The 18,160-nt window shown below is 43.3% G+C and overlaps 1 protein-coding gene across 2 annotated transcripts in view; it reads right to left on the bottom strand.

Moving 5' to 3' along the window:
* Positions 1-18,160, bottom strand: part of TMCC3 (transmembrane and coiled-coil domain family 3) — a 256,578-nt gene that overhangs the window by 235,632 nt on the left and 2,786 nt on the right. Inside the window, exon 1 of one of the 2 annotated variants that reach the window (XM_047866024.1) lies at positions 17,430-17,518. The exons of the other annotated variant lie outside the window; for it this stretch is intronic. The gene's annotated coding sequence lies outside the window, so the exon portion shown is untranslated. Of the gene's footprint in view, positions 1-17,429; positions 17,519-18,160 lie in introns of those variants that run through there. 2 annotated transcript variants of the gene reach the window in all.

Below are 18,160 nucleotides of genomic sequence, written 5' to 3' on the forward strand. Positions count from 1 at the left end.
TGAGTCCATCTTCTACCAGCCTCCCAGACCAGTGCACTGTGCACAACCAACCACATGAGTCAGGATCCCTGAAATTCATACAATGAACATCAGCCTGGGCTTAAGTTAAGTACCTGGCTCTCCTTTTAATCTCTCTCCCATGCCCTGTAAGCAAGTGTCCTCAGATTTTACACATATTGGGCGATTTCTCTCCATTTTTTCTGCTTGACCATCTTAGCCCAAGCTGCCATCACCTCTCTCTTCCATGGACCACTAAAAATGGCTTCCTAACTAGTTTCTCTTCTCTTTCCACGTGTGCCTCCAGTCCATTTGCTACACAGAAGCTCGAATGGTTTTCTTAGGCTAAAGTAAAAAAATGATTCACACGACCACAAGACTCACACTGGAGACTCCAGACTTTAACAGGGCCCTTTCTCACTGCCCCCGCACTCCAACCAAGCTGGCCACCTTTCAGGTTCCTCATTTGCACTCAACTCTTTCCACATGCCAAGCCACTCCATCCCCAACTGTCTTCACCCCTCTGGAACTCAAACTTCAGGTATCATTCCCTAGTTTAAATCTCACAATGGCATCTCAATGCCCTAAGGATCCTTCACGTGGCTTATAGGATTTCTGTGAGCTAGCCACAACTAACCAGTCAGCACCTATAGCCTCCAGGCTCTCAATGAAAGAGAATGCCTCTGAGTCCTTCAAATGCACCAGCATTCCCTTGTCCCTTGGTTTTTATGCATGTTGCTTCTTATGCCTGGAAAAATCTTGTGGCTAATTCTTATCACCTTTAGGGTTCAGCCTAAATGTTACTTCCTCAGGAAGCTGTCCCTTAGCTCCAAATACTGGCTTAAGTGTCTCTGTGTGTGTGCCTACACCACCTGTAATTATTCCATCATATCATTTATTATACGCCACTGTAATTTTATTTCCTGCTATTTGGTAAACTATATGCTGGCAGGGACGGCATCTGTATTGCTCAGAACTGTTGAGTTAATGAGTAAATACACGACTTTCCCTCCATGAATGAGCATGTTAAGGTAAAAAAAAAAAAAGGAAAATAACAGATCTCAATAGGAAATATTCTAATAAGTGGTATTGTCTTCCTAGAATAATGAAGCAAATCTGATTTCACTCAATTACCTTGTCCTAAACAAAGGTTCATGGGTCGTCACTTTTATTTTCACTACTTGGCACAGTAATTATTTTCCACCAGCATCTGAATGCCCTGGGGCAATCTTCAGTATGCACACAAAAGAATCAATAGGCACTAAACAGACTAAAAAGATGTATAACACTGAATTCAAAAAATGGCAGGATATACAAGGAAAGTAAATCAGGAAAACACTGCTAGACATAGGAGTAATAAGCAAAAAATAAATCTTCCATAGTCTGCTTCCCTAAAGCCATAAATAGCTCCTATGAATTCAATAAAATTATTCATGCGAAAGACCTTCAGAATCCCAAACCCTGGTCTGGGTCCTGGCATGGATTCAGGGTCGAAGTTACAACAAACAGGGCCACTGCCCCGTGTGCCTGTACCTGATGACCTTATGGAGCCATCATAACTAACTCTGGATTGCCTACCTCCAAACCTCTTTACATTTGAGAAAAATACACTTCCATCTCATTTCATAGTGAACAGTTTTGTGAGAAACATTGTCCTTTCCACTTATCCCAGGTCAGTCTATTTCAATGCACTGGTCCTAGCTCTCTACTCTGGAGCAAGGCATCCCAGTTTGCTCCCCTTTACACATCAGCCCTACAAATGTCTAGAGACGCCGTGGGATCCACCCTCACGGAGGAAAACCTCAGTGTCCATGTAACCTTGGGCAAGTTGCCTAAGTGTTCTGTGCCTCATTCTTCACCTACAAGGTAAAGGAAGACTCCTTCCTTTTCTCTCTCTTTTCTCAGAAATATTGCTCACAGGTGGGGCGCCTAGGTGGCTCAGTCAATTAAGCGTCTGACTCTTAATCTCAGCTCAGGTCTTGACCTCAGGGTCATGAGTTCAAGCCCCACACTGGGCATGAAGCCTACTTAAAAAACATATACATATATACACGTGTGTGTGTGTGTGTGTGTGTGTGTGTGTGTGTGTGTGTGTGTACACAAAGAGAAGAGCAAAAGTTCTTGAGCCAGATGGAGGTTCAAATCACTGCATGGCTATGTGATCTTGGGCAAGCACTTAACCTCCACAAGCCAGTTTTCTCATCTTTAAAATGCCTTGCTTTGCAGGGCACTGTAAGGATCGGATGAGATAGTGAACGTGAAGCACTTACCATAGAGGCTGATATTCGTAGGCCCAGGAGCTCTCACCACAAAACAGCAGCTATTATCATCTCCTTTTCCTCCGTGTAGTACTGTCAGCTATGGCAACAGCAGCTAACAATTACTAAGCACTCGTGTCGGGCACTGCCTAAGCATATTTCACAAACGTAAGTCATTTAATTCCCACATCCAGGCAAGCACTAATATAATCTCCATTCTACAGATGAGGAAACTGAGGCATGAGATGCCAACTACCTTGCCGAGGTCACACAGCTTAGAGAGGCGAGTCCAGTCAATGTGACTCCAGGGCCCCTGCTGTTACTGCCAGAATACACCATACTGCTGGCTATCTATAGGCACTGTCATGTCTGCCAAGCAATGTGAGAAGTTCCTCAGGGCATGGCCTGCACCGTCTACTTCTCAGTGTCCTCCATAGCAGCCACCAGAGAATCTTACCCACCACAAGCCCTTCAAGTCCCTGTGGTAACAGATTAGCAGACAAGTGACAACAGAATCAATTAACCAGTTTCCAAAACACCTATATTGTCAGATGACCTCTCAGTAGACCATTTGTCTCCTGAACCAAGATGGGCCTAAAGTGAGACACCAAAGGGTCTGTGCCACAGGAATGGAAGATCCCTCCACCCAGAGCACAGCTCTTGGACGTTAAGAATGAGATCCCTAAAGCCTTGACAAACTCTGAAAACAATTCTGACCAGTGTTTATATGCTTCTAGAGTCTGAACTGTCTGAGTTTAAGGCCTCTGTCTTTCATTTAAATTAAAATACCTGCCAGAGAGAATGAAATGCACCCCAGAGTTTCCCCCTTGGAACTGATGGACCACAGAACTATTTATGCTGTTATTATCAGGGACATTTCTGAGTATATCACCATGCAAATAAGGGGCTAGGGAATGCAGGTGATAGGACACAAACCTCATCAATACAGAATCTATTAATTTGGAACATCATCATTCATAGTTCTGAATTTTAAATTATCTATAAAGAAAAATGACATGAATAACTGAATAAACACAATCAATTCATCCATTCTATTAATACTTATGTGAATCTATCATGGGCCAGCACTAGAGTAATATCATAGATGTTATTCCATATAATTCTCTTTAAAAGAGAACTCTTTAGTGCAGAAAGTTATGTCTACAATTCAAAATAAGTTTTAAGTCCAGAAAATTCAATTGTGGTATATTCACATAATGGAATGCTATGGTAACATATTCATAAGAAACTGCTGAACAGAAAAAGCCAGAGGTGGAACTCTAAGTATCCCATTTGTACTAAAAAAAAAAAAAGAAAAAAAAGATGATGAAGAAGATACATACGCAAGTGAATATGCAGTGATATGATTGGGAAGGCTAGTCAAGAACATCCAACGGTCTGAGATGAAAAAGGAATTTTTTTTTTGTTGTACTACTGTAATGTGGAGTTTACCATTTTCACGTTGTTTTCATAATATTAAAGTTTACTAAAAGAGGCTAGCATGAGTTATTATTTATTGGCTCATGCTGAGCACAGCATCTGGCACATAATTGGAATTTTAGTATTTAGTGCACAAATGTAAATAAATGATGCTATTCATTACCATTTAACACATTTACATTTTCCATTCACTATATCAGGTTCCCACTCTAATCGTGCAAGTGAAAACACACTGGAGTGAGTCCAAGTCCCTGTATGTGTTTAAAGAAATACAATTGCAATGAATCTGAAAAATATTCTGTAACTCACACTTTTCCTTTATGCTCCCAGCCCTATTCTCTCTCGAGCTCTGCTCTACACTCTACACACACACACACACACACACACACACACACACACACACACTCTCTCTCTCTCTCTCTCTCTCTCTCTCTCTCTCTCTCTCTCTCAGGAAAACAGTTCACTGACAAAAGAAAAAGAATTAAGAAATGCTTTACTGACCAATTCAGGTTGGTCAGTAATGTTTTTTTAACCAGATGCTGATTTGAGGAAGGCAAATCTATAAATATGCATTACCACTTAATTGGCCCTACCAATTAATTTTTCATGTATCTTTTGAAAAGCGTTGGTACAGATTCCTTTGGAAAAAATCTGCACCATTCCTAACAGTAAGCACACAGACGTTCTGAGCGGTGAGAGGAACCCTTAATGCACCCTGCAGGCCTATCAACAGCACTATACTCCGGGTTAAGAAGTTTGGGGCGCCTGGGTGGCGCAGTCGGTTAAGCGTCCGACTTCAGCCAGGTCACGATCTCGCGGTCCGTGAGTTCGAGCCCCGCGTCAGGCTCTGGGCTGATGGCTCGGAGCCTGGAGCCTGTTTCCAATTCTGTGTCTCCCTCTCTCTCTGCCCCTCCCCCGTTCATGCTCTGTCTCTCTCTGTCCCAAAAATAAATAAACGTTGAAGAAGTTCTTAAGGTACACCGGACAGGACCAGCCTCTCCTGCTGCAGCAGTGACAGCAAGCCGGGAAAATGGAAACTGACAGTGCTTGTTTTTTTCAGTGATGACAAAGGTAGAGCAAACTATGTATCTGCTGTGAGTGTGTGCATTAGGTTGTTTTTTTTGTTGGACTTCCTCTCCCAGTAACAGCAACTAGGGGGGAAAAAAAGACATCTGGTAACTTCTTTAGGGAAAATCATAACAGATTTGTGGGTGTAACTCTATTCAATCTGTTTCGTAAATAAACCCCAGGCAATGGCATCAATGAAAAATCTTTTAAAAGACAATTTTAATAAGAGCAACGTCCTGGAAACTAAAGTTTTGATATCCCAGTAAGAACCATCCTGTATGGAACTCATTACGTACTGGCACAGTGCAAAGCACTGGGTAGGCAAGTGAAAGTTTAATTCTCACAACTCCATGAGGTGTCACTACTATCCCCATTTTGTAGATGAAGAAACTGAGGCACACTGAGATGAACTTATCTGCCCAAACTCACACAGCTAGTGAGCAAAAGAACTGGAATTCAAACCCAGTTTGGAAGAACCCCAGGGCATTCTGGAGCATAACGTTCCAACAAGCTCAACAGGCCTATCAAAGAGAGAACAGTAAGAATTAGAGGGACAAGGAAGGAGCTCTCTTTATGCACTGAGAGAGCAAAAGGCAAGCTGAACCCTGCAAACCACCCCACCCCCTAAAGTGGAATATATATAACATTCCTCAGGTACTAAGAACAAAGGCAGGGGAAAAACAAAATGTTCAGCTGATAAAGATCACAGTCATGTAGGACATGAAACTCCACAACTGTCTGTAACTGTCTTACTGATCTACAAGAAAAACACAATCTCAATAATGGTCAGACCTCCAGGAACCTATAGACTCGGTTTCCTGGAGCCCTATCATCACCTTCACCTCCACAGGACAGAAAACCCTGTGAAAAATCAGTCACTCCTCATAATCACAAGGCAGTTCTTTCTGCCCACGGGTCCTGTCCCAGTGCTATAATCAAAACACCTTTTTGCACTGTAAAACGTCTCAAGAATTCTTTTTTGACCGTTGGTCTTGACGATCCCACATTACTATGACTTAGGCACTTAAGCACAGCAGGCCAGGTACGGCAGGCAGAACAGCAGGCCTGGCACTCGGAAGCCTGGGGTCGTCTGGTTCTACAATGAGCAGACCTGCTTGCACCACTTAGCCTGTCCAAGCCTTGTTCTCTTCAGCTGTAAGACAAGGCAGCTGGGCTGGAATACACTTCAGCTCTAAAACTGCACATCAAGTAGAAACACAAGTATATAGAAATGATCTGGCCGCAATGGTAGAGAAGAAAGTTGAACTGTACAGAGCATACAATTGAGCACATCACGTCAACTTTGCGAGAAAAACCCTGGCAGATGGCATCCATCAGCAGTCAGCCTCCAATATAATTGCAACAATGACCTCCAGTGGCCACTGCTAAATCCAGCTGTCAATTTTTGGTCACCTCTGACTGATCAGTGGCATCTGATAGAGCACACTACTCTTTGAAACCTTTTCTTCACCCGACTTCTAAGAAACTAGCCTCTCCTCAATTTTCCCCTACATCACTGGCTGCTCCTTCAAGTCTTCTCTGCTACTCGATACTCACAGTCCCAGCCTGTGCAGGGCCCCAGGGTCTAGTCCCAGACCTCTTTCCTCAAACATTCTTGTAATCCACATGCTGATGACTCGCATGTATCTATCTCCATCCCAGAACTCCTGGCTCTTACATTCAGCTGCCTACTCAGCACCTCTGCTAGGATGTCTAACCGGCTGTGTCCCCAGATGAGCCCCTACATTTCCCGAGTAAAGGGTCACTGCAGGAAATGAACACTTCGCTCTTTTGGGAGCTCAGACTAGGGGATCTTAAACCCCAAGTCTTTACAATAGTTTGCCAGTCCTTCTTGGACATATCCCTGCTCACTCCCCAGTTATCTCTCAGATCTCTTCTCCAGTTACTCTTCTCCACCCCCAGCCACTCTAGCCAGCCAAGCTTATGCTCTTACCATACTTGCTACTTAGAACACTCCCCTCCCCTACCCCCAGCCCCGTGGAGTCCCACCGGCTCATTCCCTCGCCTTCTCAGGAATTTGTTCAAATATCACCTTTCAGTGATGACTTTCTATTTAAAAAAATATTTTTTTTAACGTTTATTTATTTTTGAGACAGAGAGAGACAGAGCATGAACAGGGAAGGGGCAGAGAGAGAGGGAGACACAGAATGGGAAGCAGGCTCCAGGCTCTGAGCCATCAGCCCAGAGCCTGACACGGGGCTCGAACTCACGGACCGTGAGATCATGACCTGAGCTGAAGTCGGACGCTTAACCGACTGAGCCACCCAGGCGCCCCGAGGACTTTCTATTTTAAATTGCAACCTGCCAGGGGCACCTGGTGGCTCAGTTGGTTAAGCATCCGACTTTGGCTCAGGTCATGATCTCACGGTTGGTGGATTCGAGCCTAGTGTCAGGCTCTGTGCTGACAGCTCAGAGCCTGGAGCCTGCTTCCGATTCTGTGTCTCCCTCTCTCTCTGCCCCTCCCCTGCTCATGCTCTGTCTCTGCCTCTCAAAAATAATAAATAAACCCTAAAAAAAATTGCAGTTGCAATGTGCCCTTAGGGCACTCTTTTTGCCTGTTCTTTTTTTTTTTTTTAATATTTATTCTTAAGTTAGTTAACATACACTATAGTTTTGGCTTCAGTGGAATCCAGTGATCATCACTCACATATAACACCCAGTGTTCATCCCAACAAGTGCCCTCCGTAATGCCCCTCACCCATTTTCCCCACCCCCATCGACCTCAGTTTGTTCTCTGTATTTAAGAGTCTCTAATGGTTTGTCTCCCTCTGTTTTTATCTATTTTTTTCCTTCGTAAACGTCTGCCATGTGATAAATACTATATTCCTGTATTTCATTACTGCCTATATTCTCTAACTACAACATAAGATCCAAGAAGGGGGAAGGGTCCGTCTTGTTCACCGATTATCTCCAACACCTAGAACAGTACGCACAACGTAGTAGGCATCCCTTCTGGAAAAAAATGCTTCAAACTACTATCTCCACGCATAGTTTGTGAAGGGTAGCAGAATATGCCACCCCAAAATATGCTACTTTAGAACAAGGATTATTTTTGAGCTGAAGACAACTGAGAAGAAGCAGATACAGGAAAAAACTCTCTGCTTTCCCCCTATTTGCCTAAAAAGAGGACCTGAATTTGTCAAGGTGCCCCCATCCCCTCTTTACCAGGAGGAATGGAAGTTAATCGCCAGAGGCAGTAGACCCTCACCAGCCCAGGGAAGGCACCAGAGGAATCTGTATTAACAACTTTACTAAAACTAACCCTTCTCTACCATCAGTTTCCCCGTAGATTTGCCTTCCCACAACTCGCCACAGTAGAAGCTCAAAGACCTTTTGTCTAGCTGCTTCTCTAAAAATGTACTGTTCTTTGGTAAGATGGTACATAACCCCAAGTTCTAAGTACCTCTTTCAGTTACTCATCTGCAGGGCTCCCATATGTATGCATAATGCTCAGGGTAACATATTCGTTTTTCTCTTGTTCATCTGTCTTTTGTCAGTCTGACATGCAGGGCCCCAGCTGGAGATCCTATGAGGGAAGGAGGAAAGTTTCCCACACCCTTACATTTGGGTACATCAGAGAACACACCGAGAAACGGAGGAAAATGATGAAAGCCTGTCCCAGACGCTAGTTTCTTTTCCTCTCCTCTAAAAATAGTGACCACTTTGGGTTCAAGGAGAAGTGTATACTGTGGTGTCCCAATTAGACTTCACAGTCCCAAATAATAAAGAAGTATAGTGTCTTTAAAATAATGTTTTAAAAGTATCTAAAGTAGGATCAGTATGTTATCACACACAGATTGACTTTTAACATGTGTATGACATCATACACACATTTTTTCAAGTAAAGTTGGGGAACTTGGATTCCTACAGCAATCCTGAAACTGTCTTTACATATCAATAGCCTATAATGCTATATAACTGTAGCAGATTATAGTGTCTGATTTTTCTTTCGTTTTTGTTTTGTTTTGGTTTTTCAAATTTGAAATCTGTCTTTCACACATCAGGATTCTGTAATGGCAAATGATGGTCACCAAGTAAGCGGTCAAAGTTCAAACACACCATGAAAGAGCCTGGGTCTAAGTCCCAGGTCCACAACTAGACCAGGTCTTACTATCTAGAAGAACTCTGCCAACACGCTGGACTTTTCTGACCTTTGGCTTGCTCACCTGTGGAATGGAGGCGTTAGACCCCTAGTACGATTTCCATGAGGATGAATGAAAGGCTCCACATCACACACTCAGGCAAGTGCTTGGCAAACAGGAAGCATTCAACACATAACAATTTGTCATCTTCAGACTTCACCTGAAGACTCTGGCTCTCAAATACCTTGTAGACCCCAAACTGAAGTCCTACCCATTGCAGTAAAATATTCCCTTCTTCAGTTTATGCCTAATGAAAATGCATCCATTTTACAATAAAGATAAACAAATCAAATCACCTTAAGTGCCCTAATAAGATATATGAATGCAGATCTTAAAGATAAAATTCTTGAGGGTTAAGAACTGGCCAATGGGTAAATGAACCAGTTCTTCCCAAATAACAAAGAGGAACTATGACAATATCTTTAAAATAATGCTTTAAAAGTATCCGAATTAGGATCAGTGTGTTGTTTTCATATGCAGAAGGAAGTAGAGAACAGGAAGAAAAGAGGAATCATAAGAAGAAGGTATTTGCAAATGACGTATCTAATAAGGAGTTAATATCCAAAATATAGAAAGAACTTATGCAACTCAACACCCAAAAAACAAATAACTCAATTAAAAAGTGGGCATAAGACCCAAATAGACATTTCTCCAGAGAAAATATACAGATGGCCAACAGACACATAAAAGAAGCTCAACACCACTCATCATAAGGGAAATGCAAATCAAAACTACAGTGAGGTATTACCTGACACCTGTCAGAACGGCTAAAATAAAAAACACAAGAAATAACGAGGGTTGACAAGGATGTGGAGAAAAAGGAGCCTTCCGTGCACTGCTGGTACGAACACAAATTGATGCGCGGTGGAAAACAGTATGGAGGTGCCTCATAAAGTTAAAAACAGAATTACCATACGATCCGATAATTCCACTACTGGGTATTTACCCAAAGAAGATGAAAACATGAATTCAAAAAGATACATGTACCCCTCCGTTTAATGCAGCATTATTTCCAATAGCCAAGATATGGAAACAGCCCACATGTCCATCCACAGGTGAATGGATAAAGAAGATATGGCGCACATATGCAATGGAATATTTCTTAGTCAGAAAAAAGAATGAGATCTTGCCATTTGTAACACCATGGATGGAGCTAGAGAATATAATGCTTAGTGAAATAAGTCAGAGAAAGAAAAATACCACATGATTTCACTTAGAGTGGAATCCGAGAAACAAAACAAAGAAAAAAGAGACAAACAGACTCAAATACAGAGAACTGGTGGTTTCCAAAGGGGTGGTAGGTGGCGGTAGGGGTGAAATAAAGGGGATGAAGAAAACACTTATCTTGATGAGCACTGAATAATGTATGGAATTGTTAAATCATTATATTGTATGCCTCAACCTAACACAACACTGTGTGTTAATTATACTTCAATTAAAAAAGAAGAAGATGAAGAAGGAAGAGGAGGAAGAGAAGAAAAAGAAAAGACACTATGTAGAAAAAGTGTGAATTTGAAAGGATTACTTCAGCATTCAGGCCAGTGTCAACCTTATTCCCTTTTTAATCAATACCCGTAGAGATAAATCAGGAGGAAGCTATATATTCCACAATACCAATTTACTAATTTGTACACCTGAAACTAACATAACATTGTGTGTCAACTACACTCAAAACAAAACAAAAAAACCTACAAACTACAATAAAGAGCACCCACATAGCTTGCATCTACCATGTGCCATGCACTGTTCCAAGTGCGTCATGTGTCCTGTCCCATTTCACATCCTCACAACATCCTCTGAGTGGGTAGGAAACTAGGGCACAGAGAGCAACATGCACAAATGTCCAACAGCTGGCAAGTGGCAGAGTCAGGACTCCAACCCAGGCAGTGCAGTTCTAGGGTCTGAGCTCAGAGCCACTATGGTACACTATCCCTGATTCATGTTCCCTGATTTCAGAGAGGGACGGGTCTTTTGCTCCTAACCCTATGTGATTCTGAAAGAGGTAAATTTGCCCCCTACCCTACTCTCAGCCACAAGTGTAGTCATATATTGTGACTCAAAGTAACCAGGCAGAGTCTACCTCTGAGATTTATTCCGCTGAAGCTAGGGGAAAAAAACTATCCTTCTCCTCTCTTGGACTGAGAGCTGCAAGGTTATGACCCCAATGCGGTGAGGTCCCTTGTACCCCACTACATGGAGGCACAAGGAAATGCTTAGAGCATGGGACCAGCCATAGACAGGGGCCAAAATGGGAGATGGATAGATAGAAAGAGGGGTGGGGTAGGCTATGTGAGTCCCTGGATCTGGCTGTATCTGAGGCACACTACTTCCTGCTTTTCTAAGTTCTGGTAGGCACAGGGGAATAATAACCAATAAGACACCATCTTTATTCTTGAGGAGCTCACAGTCTAAGGTAGGAGAGCACATATGAAAACAAATACTACAGCGAGCTAGCTGGTTAATATAATTCCTGCCATGGGGCTTTTGCACTTGCTATTTCCTCTCCTGGAAACAGTATACTCCAAGATCCATAAACTGGTATATGAAGTTCCTAAGGCTGTTGTCAAAAAATATCACAAACTGGGTGGCTTCAACAACAGAAATTTATTGTCTCAAATTTCTGAAGGCTCAAAGTCCAACGTCACAGTGTCTCTTTGAGGGCTATGAGAGAGAATCTGTTCCATCCTGCCCTCCTACCTTCCAGTTGTTTGCTGGCAATCTTTGGAATCCATTGGCTTATAGATCTCTGCCATCATCATCACGTGGCATCATCCCTGTCTACTGTCTGTCTCTAGATTTCTTTTTTTTTTTTTTTTTTAATTTTTTTTTCAACGTTTATTTATTTTTGGGACAGAGAGAGACAGAGCATGAATGGGGGAGGGGCAGAGAGAGAGGGAGACACAGAATCGGAAACAGGCTCCAGGCTCTGAGCCATCAGCCCAGAGCCCGACGCGGGGCTCGAACTCACGGACCTTGAGATCGTGACCTGGCTGAAGTCGGACGCTTAACCGACTGCGCCACCCAGGCGCCCCTCTAGATTTCTTTTTTAAATTTTTTTAAAGTTTATTTGAGAGACAGCAAACATGAGTGGGGGAGGGGCAGAGAGAGAGAATCAGAAGCAGGCCTCACTCTGTCAACATAGAGCCCAACACAGGGCTCAAACTCACCAACTGTGAGATCATCACCTGAGCCAAAATCAAGAGTCGGACACCTAACCAACTGTGCCACTCAGGCGCCCCAATATCTCCTTTTTAATAAGGGTACCACTCACATTAGATTAGAGGCCTATCCTACTCCAGTATGACCTCATCTTGACTAGTTTCATCTGCCACTACCCTATTCCCAAATAAAGTCACATCCTCAGGTACTGGGGGTTAGAACTTCAACATGATTTTCTTACGGGACATAATTCAAACCATAACATCTGGCCTCTTCTTACCATTCAAGTCTCAATCCAAGTATTATCTCCACAGACAGGCTGTTCCTGATCTCCAAATTGAAAGTGGCTCTCCCCCAGGAACCAGTCACTCTACCTAACTGCCCTATTTGATTTTCTTCATATACTTAGCACTACCAGAAATCACTTGTTCATTTGGTTTTGGTTTGTCTCTCCACACTAGAATGTAAACCCTATGAAATCAAGGACTTTGTCTTGTCCATTTATCCAGCGCCTAGAGCAGTGCCTAACACATGGGGGTGGTTCAATCAATACCCGTTGAATAAATGAATACATGTACCAATAAATATCACTTGTCCATTCATAAACATAATGCCAGAGTGTGCACGACTACGAATGAAAATAAAGCAAGGTAAGAGGACAAAGACATGCCACTTTGAATGGGGTGGCAGGGAAGGCTTCAGAGACACAACAATGAAGCAAACCAGAGATGGTTTCAAAGACAGTGAGGATGACTGTGGGTTGACAGCGTGACTGGAGTGAGCTCCAGGCATGACGAAGATATGAGGAAGAGTGGGGACAGCGAGGAGAGGAGGCGTGCCATAAAGGAAGCCGCAAGTCAAGGTGCCTGCATTTACTACCCTGTCTGGACCTTCAGCTTACAAAGCACTTTGATATTCCTGGCCACATAAAGTGCTCCCTTATTCGTGAAGTTGTCACAAGAGTCCTGAACCCCTCCCTCTCTGTCCCCTGGCATTTTGTTTTCGCTTCTGCTACAGCATTTCCAGCACTTTTGCGCAATTGTTAAGTTTTCTATCTTACGTGCCTCTTGGCCCCCTCCAGTGAGCTCCTCGAGGGCAGGGACCCCAGAAGTTACTCAGCAGACGTGGAAGGAAGGGAACTTTTGACTGCCACTCCTCCTCCCTGTGGACGCTCCTTCTGCCATACAGACCAAGTTTTTCCCATTTAAAAACAAGGCTTTGGGGAGTGACCTCATGCAAAATGGCACAGCAGGAAGCTCTTGGAGTCAACTCTCCACCAACACGGAAGGAGGTGACTAGAACCAACTACCTGGGAACCCTGGAGCCTGACGGACGCGTACGACAAGTGGGGCACAGGCTGCTGACCTTTTCTAGGCGAGCAGGGTGGGTGAACCAGCCACTGCCGCCACTCCTCAGCCCTGCGCAGCTGTGGGGAGGGAAGGGCCCACGGTGCCAGAACGGCTGGCTGGTGCGGGGTGGACAGTGAGGACCTCGCCTCCTAACAATCTGGGGTTGTACATTTTGGTTGGAAAGCCTGTGTCATCACTGCTGCTACCACAGGATATGTGACAGGAGATAAACTGTCATGTTGCTACCCAGAGAGCCAAAATGTTTAGCCATGGGATTTATACATTATTAACTCATTTTTTCCCAACAAATACTGAGTAGCTTTAATGTGCCAAGCACTGGGAATACAGGAATAAACAAAACAGACAAAAATCCGAATTTACATTCTAATAGGGAAAGTGATGGTTCGCTGAAGCGTGAGGGAGGGTGGAGGCAGGAAGGGGTGTATCGTTCTTATCTTGAGTCACTCCAGGCCCCTCTGATTTGGGACCATATTATCGTATCACATTTTACTCATGCCAGGTCTCCTGGCCTAAACGTAAAGACCATGCAAGTTAATTCCTTAGGTCTCTAGTTGCTTCTCACCCCGACACCCAGGCCAGAGACCCAGAAACCAAACGTGACTCACAGTCTCTTGGTCAGGTCCGGAAACAATCACATAATTTCTCCAACAATAAAGATGATATTTTGTTTCTTTGTTTAATTAGAGCTGTGTACCTATATATTTTTTTTCTTAAAAAAAAAAAAAAAAAAAAAAGATCTCCATCTTCCCAGGATGATTTAACTGGATTCCTGCCTGAGGCAGAAGCTAAAACCACTGTCCTCCAAAAGCCGACTTCCTGATGTGAGCCTTGGTTCAGACAAGTCATTCAAGCTCTCTGAGGGTCGGTTTCCTAGTCTGTTAAGTGGGACAGTAAAGCGTCACCTCATAGGGCTGTGTAGATGCTTCGATAAGGCAAGGATGTGAAAATGCTTAGAGCAACACCTGGCACATACGAAGAACTCAATATACGTTACTGGAAAAAAAAAAAAAAAAAGAAAGAAAAAGGAAAAGCTTCCCAACATCCTTTCAGCCCATCATTTTACTGAGAGAGCATCACTATCTGTCAACTCACACAACCCAACAGACGAATATTTCATTATCACAGCACACTAAGCAGCAAGGCAGATTTGGGGAGTGGGGGTCAGGGGAAGCAGGTTCCAGGTGATAGTGAGGGTCTGGGGTGGCTGCTAGATTTGGCTTCTCCAACAGCCCAGGGCCCTGCTTACCAACTTGAAATGTACCTTTGTGCAGAATCTCCCAGGGAGACTCTTGCCTCCTCCCCTTCTCTCCTCCTGTTTTCCTTTAAAGCTGATTCAACCAAGGGAAGCAAGGCCTCATTTTTCATAAGGGCATTCTCCCCACACCTTGACTTTCTTCTCTTCATTTGCATTAGGAACAGTACATCTGACCCTTTATTAAGGCGATGCTGGTGGCTCCTTTCGCAGCATGTGATTCTCTCTCCCTGATAGTCCCTCTCCCCAGCAGCTAGAAGCCTGAGTTCAAGAGTAGCATGAAGCTATGACCTGAGGCTGGCTGCTTTGGGAGGAATCAAGCAAGGGCTGCAGAGCAACTCAAAAGTCATCTGATGGACCCATTATGCTAGGAGAAAGAAGTCAGAAAAAGACCCAGTGTGTTCTCACTTACACGTAGAATCTAAAAAAAGCCAAAGTCATAGGAAAAGAGAGTAGAACGGTGACTGCCAGAGAGTGGGGAATTGGGGAGAGGTTGATCAAAGGGCACACACTTCTAGCTGTAAGATGTGTAAGTTCTGGGGATCTAAGGTACAGCACAGTGACTGTGTCTAACACTAATGGATTATATGCTTGAAAGTTGCTGAGAGTAGATTTTTTTTTTTAAGGTTTATTCATTTTTCTGAGACAGAAAAAGTGTGAGTGGGGGAGGGGCAGAGAGAGAGGGAGACATAGAATCCGAAGCAGGCTCCGGACTCCGAGCTGTCAGCACAGAGCCTGACACCGGGATCGAACTCACAGGCTGCAAGATCATGACCTGAGCTGAAGTGGGACACTTAACTGACTGAGCCACCCAGGGGCCCCAAATAGATTTTTTTAGTGTTTATTTATTTTTGAGAGAGAGCACGAGAGGGGGAGTGGCAGAGAGAGAGAGAGAGAGAGAGAGAGAGAATCTGAAGCAGGCTCCCGGCTCTGAGATGTCAGCAACAGAGCCAGATGTGGGGTTCAAACTCACAAACTAGGAGATCAAGACCTGAGCCGAAGTCAGATGTTTAGCCAACTGAGCCACCCAGGTGCCCCAAGAGTAGATCTTAAATGTTATCACCACACACGCAAAAAAGTAACTGTGTAAGGGGATCAAGGTGCTAACTAACCTTATTTTGGTAGTTATTTTACAATACATACACTTATCAAATCATCACACTGTGTACCTTAAATTTACATGTATATCAATATCTCAATAAAGCTGGGGAGAAAAAAATCATCCAAGACATGTGGCATCTCCCCAGCTTCTTGTCCCACCGCAGCCTACAGACCTTTTCGGTTAGACTTTTTTTTTTTTTTTTAAATAAAATGTAAGGGGAGCCTGGGTGGCTCAGTCGGTTGGGCGGCCAACTTCGGCTCAGGTCATGATCTCGCGGTCCATGAGTTCGAGCCCCGTGTCGGGCCCTGTGCTGACAGCTCAGAGCCTGGAGCCTGCTTCAGATTCTGTGTCTCCCTCTCTCTGACCCTCCCCCGTTCATGCTCTGTCTCTCTCTGTCTCAAAAATAAATAAACGTTAATAAATAAAATAAAATAAAATAAAATAAAATAAAATAAAATAAAATAAAATAAAATAAAATAAAATGAAATAAAACGCAAGAAACCACCTTCCCTGTCATGGCCTAAGAAATGACAACTGTTGGGAGGATTACACCTCCTCCCCAAGTGATAACATCTCTATGAGAACAGGGTCGGGGGCTCAGTCATTAAACACACAGGCTGTTTAAAAAAACACGTTAAGTAAATTTCATTTTTATAGCATCGGCTGACATCTAAAAATTCCAAATTAGAAGCTATAAAATGTATGACAGGTATCTGCAGAACAAATTAACTGTGGGGTGCCTGGGTGGTTCAGTCAGCTAAGCATAGGACTCTTGATTTCGGCTCAGGTCATGATTGTACGGTTCATAATTCAAGCCCCGCATCAGGCTCCACAGACCGCGCAGAGCTTGCTTGGGCTTCTCTCCCTCCCTCCCTCTCTCTCTACCCTTCCCCCCTTCACGTGCACATGTGACTACTCTCCTTCTCCCAAAATAAATAAATAAACTTAAAAAAAAAGAATGTATTCATTGCAAAATCAATTATGTGCCACACACCACTTGGGATTTTATGAAAATTAGCACCATCTCAAAATTGAAGAAAATGTACCATAAAGTATGCTTTGTTATTTTCATTGGTATGAATACAGACCCAATACTTAATTCTCACCTTCACTATTATAAAGTGCCTACAGTATTTTCCCATTTTAAAGTGAGGAAAATAACAGCTACCTCACTGCATTTTTGTGAAGATTAAATGAGTTACCATATTTATATACTCAGAACAGGGCCTGTCAGATGGTGACTACTTATAAAACGTTAGCTATTATTGTTGCTGTTGTTATCAGGCACTAGCCTGGCTAACACTATTAGACCAAGTTAAATAGAAGTTCATTTACTTAATCTGCTCAAAAAAGTATTAATAGAAGCAAGACACACATATAATCCATGGTCCTGGCAATAAAATTTGTCCTCAGAGCTTCAGATGTCTTCTAAAAGCCATGACCAGATACTCATCACAGAATTGCCTATAAATTGCTTATTTCTTAGAATGTGATTGTACCTTGAAGCAGAAACATAGATTCAGTAGACCCGAAATGTACGCCAGAGAGAAATGAATTAGCAACTTCACTAAAAGGCTCCTTTAAAAAAGGAAGAAAAAAAAAAAAGACAGCAATTTTTACCTTCTCTTCATGCCAGATGATGTTCCTGATTCCATAAGATTTGGGGCACCTTTATCTGATAAGGGCCCATGAGTTTATGAGAGCTTCAAACGACCACGCTCTGGGTTAAAAATAATCAGTGAGAAACAAAAACTGAGAAACAAGTGAGAAACGAAAAGCAGAAGTATGCTCAAGACTGCTCCATTTGCACTCTCCCACAGTGGGTGTTTTCCTGTCTATCAGATACCGTCCTCCAGCCCAGCAGTTCCCTAATGGGTGTCCTACAGGCCACAAAACCACAGGATGCCGGGCCACATAAGGGTTTTAGGGTCTGGTGAGCTTCTCCTCCTGGAAAGCTACAGTGCCTACGGAAACCACAGACCCCCTTTTCCAAGGAACATTACTAGAATCCAGGTTTTGGAAATGCTGAAACAGCCTAAAATTAATCACTTCATTCCACTGAGGAATGACTGTGGGCTCATTCACCTGGCCCGGCAAAGCCAACAGTCACTTAAAAGCAGATGGAGAAGAATGTTAACCCTATCCATACACATGGCCCCTCATTCGTTGCATGATTTCACATTTTGGATCACGTCAAAAAGAAACTATCCTCAGGATTGATCTGGGAAGGTATAAATTATAGGAATGGTTTATGAGAAGCCATTCTCATAAAAGAAGTGATTTTAGAAGATGTGTAGAATAATGGGGCTCAGTCGGTTAAGCATCCGTCTTCGGCTCAGGTCATCATCTCA

This window comes from Prionailurus viverrinus, chromosome B4, assembly GCF_022837055.1.
Source record: "Prionailurus viverrinus isolate Anna chromosome B4, UM_Priviv_1.0, whole genome shotgun sequence".
Lineage (NCBI taxonomy): Eukaryota > Metazoa > Chordata > Mammalia > Carnivora > Felidae > Prionailurus > Prionailurus viverrinus.